The sequence below is a fragment of the Eptatretus burgeri genome, chromosome 10, assembly GCF_056783735.1.
Source record: "Eptatretus burgeri isolate ZD-2024b chromosome 10, Ebu_testis_v1, whole genome shotgun sequence".
Classification (NCBI taxonomy): Eukaryota; Metazoa; Chordata; class Myxini; order Myxiniformes; family Myxinidae; genus Eptatretus; species Eptatretus burgeri.
Window position 1 is genome coordinate 4,979,035 of NC_140970.1, and position 12,091 is coordinate 4,991,125.

A 12,091-nucleotide genomic window follows, 5' to 3' on the forward strand; every position below is an offset into this window, starting at 1 on the left:
CATTGAGTTGCAGAAAATAGTTATATGGTTGTTTGTAATTGTATTCAAAGTAAAATATACTCTTCAAAATAATGTCAAAGTTGACGTAGTTGGTGAAACAGAAACTGTGTTGTGTTTTATTTTAACATTGATGTGTTTTATCATTTGGGTAATGTAAAATTTCACTGTACTGTAAGATCACTGTAAGATGATTTAACGCAAGATTTGACTGACGTTTACTCCAGGTTCGTTTGTAATATTAATCCTTCACACATTTGAGATTAAATATGAGTCTTAACATATTTATTTAGTGATCTTGAGGTGTATGGTTACTGGATGTCTGTTTATATTGAGGTTGAAGTAGAATATGTTTAAATATGATCGTTCACCAAATTCGTCACCTGAGAATGATAACCCTCCAGCATGAGCATGGTTATTTGTTCAGTGTAAAACTATCCTTCATGATGATGTTTTCTGGTCTCAGTAATTGCCTGCCATTTAGTGGACAGAGTATCAATTCAAGATGGCATCAATTCCCATGTTCTCAAATGCTACTTTCCTGCTTTTGCCTCTACCTTTTCCTCACTTCCTCTCCCTTTGCTGTTCTTTTCACTCAATTGTGGCATTCCTTGAGGTAGCAGTTCAATCACAATCATTTTCTTTCCATGGCTTCATGCTGGTCGTCTCACGCCATCAACCTTTCTTAACCCGTGATCTCTGCTGAAACCATGAATGTAAGAATGGTATTTATGTCTGGCAAAATTGATGAACTAATCTCTGAGTTGATGTTTAAGAAGTAGTGTGGGGTGAGTAAACTGAATATACAGTTGATGATGATTTCAAGATTACATGGTAAAGAACTAAAAAACATCAAAATTGAATATTTATCTATCTATAATTCATGCAATCTGTGTGTGTGTGTGTGTGTGTGTGTCTGTGTGTGTGTGTGTGTGTGTGTGTGTGTGTGTGTGTGTCTGTGTGTGTGTGTGTGTGTGTGTGTGTGTGTGTGTGTGTGTGTGACCGCTGTTTCTCAACAACCACTGGTCCGATCTAATTGAAACTTTCCAGATATATTGCTGGGGACGTGATGATGTGCCTTTTCAATGTTTGATATTAATCGGATAAGAGCTTCCCAAGTTATGGCCATTTATTTACCAACCAATGACAGGACACGTTGCTGCGTGGGCGTGGCCGATGGGGAGGGGAACCTCAGCCGCGTTCCCCATTACGGGTTACAACGTACGGACTTCCAGATAGTAATGACTTCGTGTATTTTTATAATTTCTCGATTTCTTATGCGCATTTATAGATAAACACAATGCCCCAAGTTATGATCGTTTTCATATTAGACGGTGTATAAATTTCGGTAACATCAGAGTGAGCTGGTATGCTCCGAACCAGGAAGTAAATTGTTGTTGTTTCTTGGTCGCGGTTTGATTTTTTTTTTAAACGGGCACGTAAGAGTATTATTAATAATGATACATGTACTGTATGCTTCATACCATACTTGGATGGCGAGTGATCAGCATTTCACTGGTTTGGCCCGTTTTGTTTCTGAATTCCCACAGACACATTTTAGTCTGGTCAAGTTGGAGGATCGCTTGAGGATGGGAGCTCTGTGCTGGGCCGCGCTATGAGAGAGTGTAGGGCAGCCCGGAATCATGGCGAAACCCAATCCTTATCCCTGTGTCGTAAGAGGCGACCAGGGTTGCGTCAGGAAGGGCATCCGGCATAAAACCTATGCCAAATCAGTATGCGGATCATAACGGTTGATCCGCTGTGGCGACCCCTAACGGGAGCAGCCGAAAGACGAACATCAACAACATTTTAGTCTGGTCAAGACCCTTATTGGATGGAAAGTACAATCAATTTAAAAAACGCCATGTTTTGCTTCCATAGCACTCGCAACCAGGGACGCCGAGAAGGGCCGGGGGAGGGGGGGAGGGGACGTGGGGTAAGTAACACATAGCCCGGACCTAATAGGGGCCCACAATTATTATTTCAATTTTTAGTTTCACATAATGATTGTTTGTGACGATAAAACACCGAGGATGCCGGCAATCATGATCCCGTCAGCGGGGTGCCACTCGGCCCTTCTGCCTCACTCTGTTGTTTCCATCTGCTCTCATTGGTCAATCCTTCTTGTCATTTCTTTGGATCGTTGCCTTTTTGTGGCAGTGACAGGCACCTCTCTTCAGCCAATGCCCCTTGCTCAGATTTACATTATGCATTTCACGAATACACTTACCCCATTCTAAACACATTATGGGATACTTGCTGCCCCTGCTGAACGACACAACATAGACATCTTATGGCTATCTAAATGAGATGAAATAGATTCGTTGGACTATTCTAATAAGCGGCATGAATGGTATTTTGACATTACACATGTTATCTGAAGCATTCATACTCCCCTCTAATGTAACATTACTCTAAAAGTGGTTCAGGGTTAATTCGACAAAGGGTTTGAATACTTATGCAAATAAGAATCATCTGATGTTCTCTGAAATCCAACTTATTCACGTTTTGTCTGCATTTTTATCTTGATCACTTTGGAGTACCGTATTTTCCAATGCGTTTACCATGACTGTGTTCACTGCGCCCGTGTTTTTCAACCTCAAAAAAAAAAATTGATCATTTTATTTTCTTATCTCGATGTAAATATGTTTGTGCATAATCTTTACGTAAAGGGCAAAAGAAATGAGATATGAGAAAAAATATTCTTCATTGTGGATTTGTGGCCTTAAAAAGGGCTACTTGGGTTTGATGAAGCTTTTCAACTAAACCTGAGTAAATCCTCTTCGTCGCTTTCCTTGTCAAAGATGATACATAACTCCTCGTCCAAATCAGGGTAGAGCAAGCCCCCATTGCTGTCCTCGTCACTGTAGCTGTGACTTGCAGCCTTCTCCTACCAGATGACGTCTTTCTCTGTGCCGTCCATGTTGTTGGAGATGCTACATTTTAGGAATGCTCGCTTGATGATGTCCAACGGCATCTCCTCCCACACCTTGACGATACAGCTGCAGATCGTCTGAAGGTCGACCTTTCTCATCTTCCCATGATTGCTGTTGGTCTTCTCAGCACTCAGTATCCGGTCGGACCAGCAGCGACATAGCCCGTCCTTGAACGGCTTGTTACTGGACATATCAAGGAGCTGCAGGAGCTATGTCTTCCCACCTTGGATGACGACAAGATCGGTGTTGGTCCGATGGAGCAGCGCTTTGGTGTCGTCAGTCTTGTAATATCTGAACGCATATCCAGGATGAGCATGCTCTGTCGGCGGGAGAGAACGCCATCGCGCCAACTACTCCAGACTGTGCGCACCCAGTCCTGGACCAGTCCCTCATCAATCCACCCCTTCTGCTGCACACTAATGATGACACCGGCTGGAAACTTATCTTTGGGCAGTGTCTTCCTCTTGAACATGACATACGGGGGAAGCTTGCCCCCATCTGCGTTGCAGGTGAGCATGAGAGTGATTCTGTCCTTCTCGTGATTGGTAGTGTTCATCGTCCTGGTGCACACCCCCTTCGCTGCGAAGGTGGTCCCTCTTGGAATATCGCAGGTAAAGGGGATCTGGTTGGGGTTCTCGATCCTGCTGAGGGGATATTCATGCTCCCGGCGAAGCTTGATGATGTGGGTCTGGAAGCATGTAGTCTTATCAGCCGTGTCACCAGGCAGATGTTGGGAGATGTGTGTGCAGCGTCAAACTGACAGATCATGGCATGCCCTGAACCTGTAGACCCACGATGGGCTGCCCCTGAAGTCCTCTTTGTCATTCTCCTTCGTGAAGCGCCTTGCCTTTAGCCTGAGAGCAAGTATTGAGATGGGATGACCCTCTGCTCTCTTCTCCCGGACTCAAGTGATGAGACGCTCCTCCAGCTGAGGCCAATTGGCCGACTTTCCCCTCAGCGCCTTCTTCTTCCTTGGCATCTTCTCTATTGTTGCCTTGTTTGTTATCCAGTGCCAGATGACGGACTCGTCCTCACCAATCTCCTCCCAGCTTCCTAGTTCCCAAACTCTTCTGCAGATCGGCAGACTGAGAGTTTGAAGGCTGCGGTGAATGAATGCCTTGACATTTTGATTGGCAAAACGGATGATTCTTGAAGATCGTTAGACTTGCTCTTGCTTTGAACGGGCCCTGCTCTGGTACTTACAAGAGTTGTACGTTCAAAATAACGTTGTTGTTCATCAAGGGTCATAAAAGCGTGTTTTACGGCCCTTCCTGATCAAGGCTCGTAAAACGTCTTTCATCACGATCAAAATGGAAACCCCTATGAAGCGTCGATCACACACCCATTAAAAGAAGATTGAGATTATTGCGTTTTAAAACTCTATTAAGAACCCATTTCAGACGTGCAAGAAATTCGGACTTAACACGATGACTTTGATGTGAACGGTGAAGAATGAGGAAATAACTGTTCAGATTGGGAAAAGCATGAATAAGACAGGGAGCGGAAGACGGGCCTTTCACTGAGACATGGAAAATTTACTTGTTGTGGAGTTTAAACAGATATGTGCTTGAGGACTGGAAATGTATTTAGTATTTGTTTCCGAGATACGGACAATTAAAATTGCAATGACGTAAAAAGTGACATCTACGCAGCCATGCTAAAGAACATTTACTATGTTCTCCATGTTCTCCATGGTCCACGTTGACCTCAAAAAGAATTGGCCAGTTGAATTCAGTGACCTGAAATATAAATCCTCTTCAAATTTCAACTCGATCGAATGAAAATTGAGGGTTTTAGAAACCTCCCCGAAGTTGTTGAAATTTGGCCTGTTGACATTTCCTGGTTATGTTGACCTCAAATAGAATTGGCTCGTTGAATTCAGTGACCGGAAATGTAAATCCTCTTCAAATTTCAAGTCAATCAGATGAAAATGGAGGATTTTAGAAAGACAAACTTAGTTGTTGACCTTGGGCCTATGTTGACCTTTAGGTCCATGTTAACCTCAAATATAATTGACTGCTTGAATTCAGTGACCTTATGTGAAAATCCTCTTCAAACTTCAAGTTAATCAGATGAAAATTGAGGATTTTAGAAAGACAAACTTAGTTGTTGACTTTGGGCCTATGTTGACCTTTTGGTTCATGTTGACGTCAAAAATGATTGGCTGGTTGAATTCAGTGACCTGATGTGAAAATCCTTTTCAAACTTCAAGTCAATAGGATGAAAATTGAGGATTTTAGAAACACCACCTGAGTTGTTGACCTTGAGTTATGTTGACCTTTAGGTCGATGTTGACCTCAAAAATAATTGGCTATTTGAATTCAGTGACCTGATGTGAAAATTCTCATCAAATTTAAAGTCAATCAGATGAAGATTGAGGATTTTAGAAAGACAAACTTTAGTTGTTGAGCTTGGGCCGATGTTGACCTTTTGGCCGAAGTGGATCTCAAAAATAATTGGTGGTAATGGTTGAAATGAGAGACCTCATACGAAATCCCTCTTCAAACTTCAAGTCAATCGGATGAAAATTGAGGATTTCAGAAAGACAACCTTAGTTGTTGACCTTGGGCCGATGTTCACCTCAAAAACAATAGGCTTCTTCCTTATAACAATCTCTACCATGTGGTGAAGTTTCGTGAAGATCGGCTCAATATTGTGAACTGTAGGTAACAAACAGTGACAGGTAAACAGACAAACACACTGACAGATAGAATAACAAAATCGACTGACCAATATACTTGAAGAATCTTCGAATTTGCAAGTAACAAGATTGACGAACCAGTATACTTCTAAAATCTTCAATTTTGCAAGTAACAAGAAGACAAACAAGAAGACATCATGCAGAGCACGATACTTGCAAAATGGCAAATTTGACCGAAAAAAAATAATTGGCTGATTGAATTCAGTGACCTGAAATATAAATCCACTTCAAATTTCAAGTCAATTGCATGAAAATTGAGGATTTTAGAAACACCACCTTAGTTGTTGACCTGTGTCCTATGTTGACCTTTTGGTTTATATTGACCTCAAAAATTATTGGCTGGTTGAATTCAGTGACCTGAAATATATATCTTCTTTAAATTTGAAGTCAATCGGATGAAAATTGACAATTTGCGAAATTCTTCATATGTTGATCTTTTGATCTATATTGTTAAAAGTTGTTGGTTTGGTGACCTTTTCTTGATAGGGTTCGCCACCATCTGCTTGAGCACCAGCGTCCAGAGCAGTCAGGCTTTACATCAAAGAGGTCAACGATTGACCGTATCTTTGATCTTCGGCTTCTCACCGAACGCAGACGAGAGTTTCGGCAGGGGCTGCTTGCAGCCTATATTGATCTCTGTAAAGGATTCGATTCTGTTAATCGGGATGCCCTCTGGAGGATTCTTGGTCTTCGTGGGGTGCCACCAAAACTGATCGATCTGATGTCTGAACTCTACTCTGGTACTGAGAGTGCTGTGAGATGTGGTGGTACCATCTCTGACTTATTTCCAGTTGTTACTGGAGTTCGTCAGGGGTGTGTACTGGCCCCCACACTTTTCAGCACTTGTATAGACTGGATTCTTGGGAGGATGTCAGAGAGATCAAGCTGCAGTGCATCATTTGGGAATGTCAAGATCTCTGACCTTGATTTCGCAGATGATGCAGTTATCTTTGTGGAGACTTTAGATATCCTTTTGGGGACCCTAAGGTGCTGAATGAGGAGTCAGAGCTGCTGGGATTACGGGTTTCCTGGGTCAAAACTAAGATCCAGGCTTTCAATGACATCTTGGATGCTGCTGTCTTGTCTGTGCCTGTTTGTGGTGAGGATGTTGAGGTCGTGGAGAGATTCACTTACCTTGGCAGTGATATTCATGTCTCTGCTGGCTGTGAGTCAGAGGTCAATAGACATCTGGGTCAGGCCTGGGGAGTCATGGATTCACTGGATAATGGGGTGAGGCGCTGCCGGTACCTGTGCGGGAGGACGAAAGTCCGAGTCTTCAGGTCCTTGGTGCTTCCAGTCTTGCTCTCTGGATGCGAGACTTTGACTCTGACCAAGGATCTGAGATGGAGACTTAATTCCTTTGGTACCAGGTCTCCTGATTTGTTACCTGAATAGTCCGTGAGCGTCAGCTGCAGCTGTATGGACATGTGGCTCGTTTTCCTGACGCTGATCCTGCTCACCAGATTCTCTGAGCGAGGGAGTCTCCTGAGTGGAGGAGGCCAATGGGCCGACCATGTGCCTCGTGGTTGCAGCAGGTTGATCAGCATCTGAAGGAGATGGGGATGGGCCAGGCATCTGTCTGGGGCATCATCTAAAATGAAAATCATCTTCAAATTTCAAGTCAATCAGATGAAAATTGAAGATTTTAGAAAGACAACCTTAGTTTTTGACCTTGGGCCTATGTTGACCTTTTGGTCCATGTTGACCTTAAAAATGATTGGCTGGTTGAATTCAGTGAGCTGATGTGAAAATCCTTTTCAAACTTCAAGTCAATAGGATGAAAATTGAGGATTTTAGAAAGACACCCTTAGTTGTTGACCTTGGGCCTATGTTGATGTCATAAACAATAGGCTTCTTCCTTATGACAAACTCTACCATGTGGTGAAGTTTCTTGAAGATCGGCTCAATATTGTGAACTATAGGCGACAAACAGGGACAGACAAACAGACAAACAAACAGACAGACAGAATAACAAAATCGACTGATCAATATACTTGAAGAATCTTCAATTTTGCAAGTATCAATAAGACAAACAAGAAGACACAATGCAAAGTACGATACTTGCAAAAGCCAGATTGCAAATTTGACCGAAAAAAATAATTGGCTGGTTGAATTCAGTGACCTGAAATATATATCCTCTTCAAATTTCAAGTCAATCGGATGAAAATTGAGGATTTTAGAAACACCACCTGAGTTGTTGACCTGTGCCCTATGTTGACCTTTTGGTCCATGGTGAACTCAAAAATAATTGACTGGTTGAACTCAAGTCAGGTCAGGTGTGGGGAGCATGTGCCAGAGCATCGTGTTACTGCATCCACTTTCCTCTGGTACTCCCTCGTACGAGGCTCCCACACTGAGAGAATCTGTAGAGCAGGATCAGCGTCAGGAAAATGAGCCACATGTCCATCCAGCCACAGCTGACGCTCACGGACTATGCAGGCAGCAAATCTCATTTGAGTCTCTCTCGTGAAACCGCTCGTTGGACACAAAGTCCAACCAGCGGAAGCCAAGGATTCTCCGAAGAGACCTGGTTCCAAAGGAATTAAGTCTCCATCTCAGATCCCTGGTCATAGTCGAAGTCTCACATCCATTGAGCAAGACTGGAAGCAAAAGACAAGGCACTTAACGATTCCACTTGACAAGACAGGCCCGCACACAGACACGCACACCCAAAAAAAGAAATGGACCCCACTGGGTCCTTATTCGGTTCTCCATCCGAGGAGGATAGTTCGGCTGGGAATCAGAACGGCTGGCTACCTGGCCGCGAGTGCATGGCTGGTCGATCACACCTTCGGAGCTCGGGTCGTTGAAGGGCCTGTGAGCTCCTTTGCGAACCATGTGGAGGGACCCAAACCCACACGGTCAGCTTCGCGCCAAGCACCGAGGAGAAGATCAGGGGCGAAGACCGGTAACCACCAAGGAGACCCCAGCAGGCCAGAACACCAGGGAGCGGGTGGTCGACCAACAACACGAACACCACCTCAGGAACCACGAACTCCGACACTTCGACTAACCACGAGCACAACCAACACGAGCCCCGACACTTTTTTCTCTCATCCGATCGCGCTGACAATTATCGCCTCCTTCTCCGGAGGGGAGGAGCCGCCTCCTCGCGACCCGCTCTCCCTCACTGGACGGTTTTGGCGTGCAAATGCGCTCGTCGCCTCTGTCACTGGCCAAAACGAGCGCCAAGTCCGTTGATTGGTCCAGGAGGCGTGGTGACATCAGGCGGACCGCCCCCCACACAGTGGAGGAGTCCCATTGGTCGAAGGACGGCAACCTCGCTCACATCACCCGATTGGCTGGGGTTAAGTGGGAAAGTCGCCCTCTGTGCGTGATTAAACAAGGGGTGGAGTCGGAGCTGAGGCGATGAAAATATCCGCCCACGTACGTGATCGAACGCACATGGGCAATGGCGTCGGTGTTGTTATCGATATTGTAGTAATCGTTGTGGATGTATAAAAAAAAACCTAACTAAAAAAATCAACCCGTAGCGCACACATGTAATTCCCATTAGACAGAAGGGGATGGATTCAAACTGTACACATACTTATCGACATAACTAACTTTGGGACCTGAATGTTGAGTGTGCATGGTTTCCAGATTCGTAACAATATTATGACATCTCACACAACTCTCAGTACCAGAGTATAGTTCAGACGTCAAATTGATCAGTGTTGGTGGCACCCCACGAAGACCAAGAATCCTCCAGAGGGCATCCCAATTCACTGAATCGAATGCTTAACAGAGATCAACAGAGGTTGCAAGCAATCCCCTGCCAAAACTCTCTACTGCTTTCGATGAGAACCCAAAGAGCAAGGATACCGTCAATCATTGACCTCTTTGGTGGAAAGCATGACTGCTCTGGACGCTGCTGCTCAAGCAGATGGTGTTGAACCTCTCAATAATTAACGAGCAAAGACCTTGCCCGGCAATGAGAGCAGCGTCACCCCTCAGTGGTTGTTGCAGTCTTGGTAATCACCCTTCCCTTTCCAGAGAGGAACAATAAGGCTCCTCTTCCAGTCAGGGATGAAGCCTGTGTTCCAGGCAGAGCACAGAACTGCATGCAACTACACAAGTCCACCATTTCCTTCAGCCTTGAGAAGTTCAGCATGGATGCCACCGATCCCAGGAGCTTCAATCCATCTCAACCGACTCACCGCAACCTGCTTTCACAAATGTAGGAGGACCACATTTGATTGGAGGGTCAGCAATTGGGATTGTAACACCCCTGACATTCAACTTGACAGCTGGTGGATCAGCCTGGTGCAGCCGCTCAAAGCAACTGGCCCAGCGGGCCTTCAGTTTAGACTCCTCTGTCAAGAGCCCACCACCCTCTGCTCTAAATGCAGTACACCGAGGGACGGGCTTGGAGGAAAGCAATGCACAAATTCCCCTGTAAGCAGGACGAGAATCACTTGACCACAGTTGATGCTCTACCCCTCATAGATTCCTCACACAGAGGCATCCTTGTCCACCCTCAGCGCACGTACAGTTTTATGCCTCAACTCCCTGAACAGCTCAGCTCTGCCATTCAGCCTGGTCCTGCGACTGGTCAATGGTATCCAGTGTCCCTTGAGAGACAAAATTCTTCTTCACTCGAGGGTGAGTCCAAGACATCCACTGGCAACATCAAGGACGGTGGTCTTGAATGCACTCCACAACATTTCAGGATTCCCCAAAGGACCCAGACCTCCCCAACTCCCCACTCAGCCTACTTGCAAACTCCTCAGCTACCCTCTCATTCTTGAGCTCACCAACATCCAGCCTCGGCTGGGATGGTACCATTCTCCCAGATTTAAGCTGCAACTTCTGAGTTGCTAGCACAAGCCTGTGGTCGGTATTGAGGAACTGAGCACTCCGGTAGACACTACAGTTCTGGATCATCTTCCAGCGAACATCAACGAGCACATGGTCAATCTTCTTTGCCACACCAACAGCATTGGAATATCAAGTCCAGCGATTAGCCTGTGGGTGCTGAAATCATGAACCAGCCCCCCTTATTCCATGACTTCTTACAAAGCCAAGGAACTTCGTGCTATTCTGTTTCACAGTTCCAGACCCATGGAGTACAACACATGTTTCATAAACATCCCTATCAGTTCCAGTTGATGCATTGAAATCCCCCAAGATGAGAAGAGTATCTCGCCTGGGGCAATGTGCAACCACAGACTCGAGCGTGACATAGAATGCGTCCTTCATGGTGAGATCACTCGACTCAGTCAGAGCATATGCAGAGATCAGGGAAATGACACCCAAGGAGTGACGTATCTTTAGTCTCATAATACGCTTGTTGACTGGTGTTACCTCAATTATCATTGGAGTCAGCTTATTGGACACAGCTACAGCAACTCCTTGGGCATGGTAACTATCAAAGTGACCAGACCAATAGTTGGTGTAGCATCCGCCATGATATCACCACAATCCGATCTCCGAAACTCAGAGAGTGCTGCAATACTGATGTACAAACGCTTGAGCTCAGTTGATAGCAGAGGCAGGTGATCATCCTCTCTTAGGTATAGAACATTCAAGGCACCCACTGAAGGGACCGCCTCAGGTTAACCCAAGGAGACTGCTGTCTGGTGGACAACACCTCAGCACCATCCTGACACACACTACCACAATCTGACCCAGGAAGATTACCCTGTGGTTTTCCACCTACCATCAAATATTGGGGGTCCCAAAGGCTTTGCTGCAATCATGTCATCCAGTGAGCTGCCCTGCCGAGGGGCAGTTGCACAGGAGGTATTCCCACAGAGTTGGTTTTCAGATTTCTTTGTGTTTTTAGTATGTTTTGCGGAATGAAAGGTGTTAATGTGGCCAGAATGAAAATCCTGCCATCTACCTCCTCATACAAAGTATTGTTTGTAGTATTGTTTCTGGTCAACTATATATTGTTCATGACATTGAAAAAACTCGTCGTCGAAAGGCGTGTATGGAAGCGTGACCCCCAATATAAGTATTTGCTTTCTTCTCAGAAACGACACCAACAATTCTGATGAAACTTGACCACGACCTTCATCACCCTTGATATATTAAGTTTGTTCATGGCATTAAAAAAAATCGGGCCCTTAGGGGATCCACCGGGGTTGCCCCCAAAAATAGGTATTTGCTTTCTTCTCAGAAACTACACATGCAATACCGATGAAACTTGACCACAACCTTCAACATCTTGAATGCACCAAAGCTTGTTCATGGCATATAAAAAACAGGGTCTGAGGCGGTCTACGGAGGGAGTTTACAGGGGCGTTGCCCCACTTAAAGAGGTATTTTTTTCTTCTCAGAAACTACACACACAATTCCGATGAAACTTGACTACAACCTTAATCACCAGTGATGCACCAAATATTGTTTATGACATTAAATATAAAATGGTGGTTTTAAGCGGTGTATGGGGAAGTTGCCCCCAATAATATGTATTTGCCCTCTTCTCCGAAACTACACACACAATTTCGAT

The 12,091-nt window shown here is 44.9% G+C and overlaps 1 pseudogene; it reads left to right on the plus strand.

Annotated features, from left to right (window-relative positions):
• The first annotated feature begins 3,355 nt into the window (after nt 1-3,355).
• Nucleotides 3,356-12,091, plus strand: part of LOC147017868 (uncharacterized) — a 122,018-nt pseudogene continuing 113,282 nt past the window's right edge.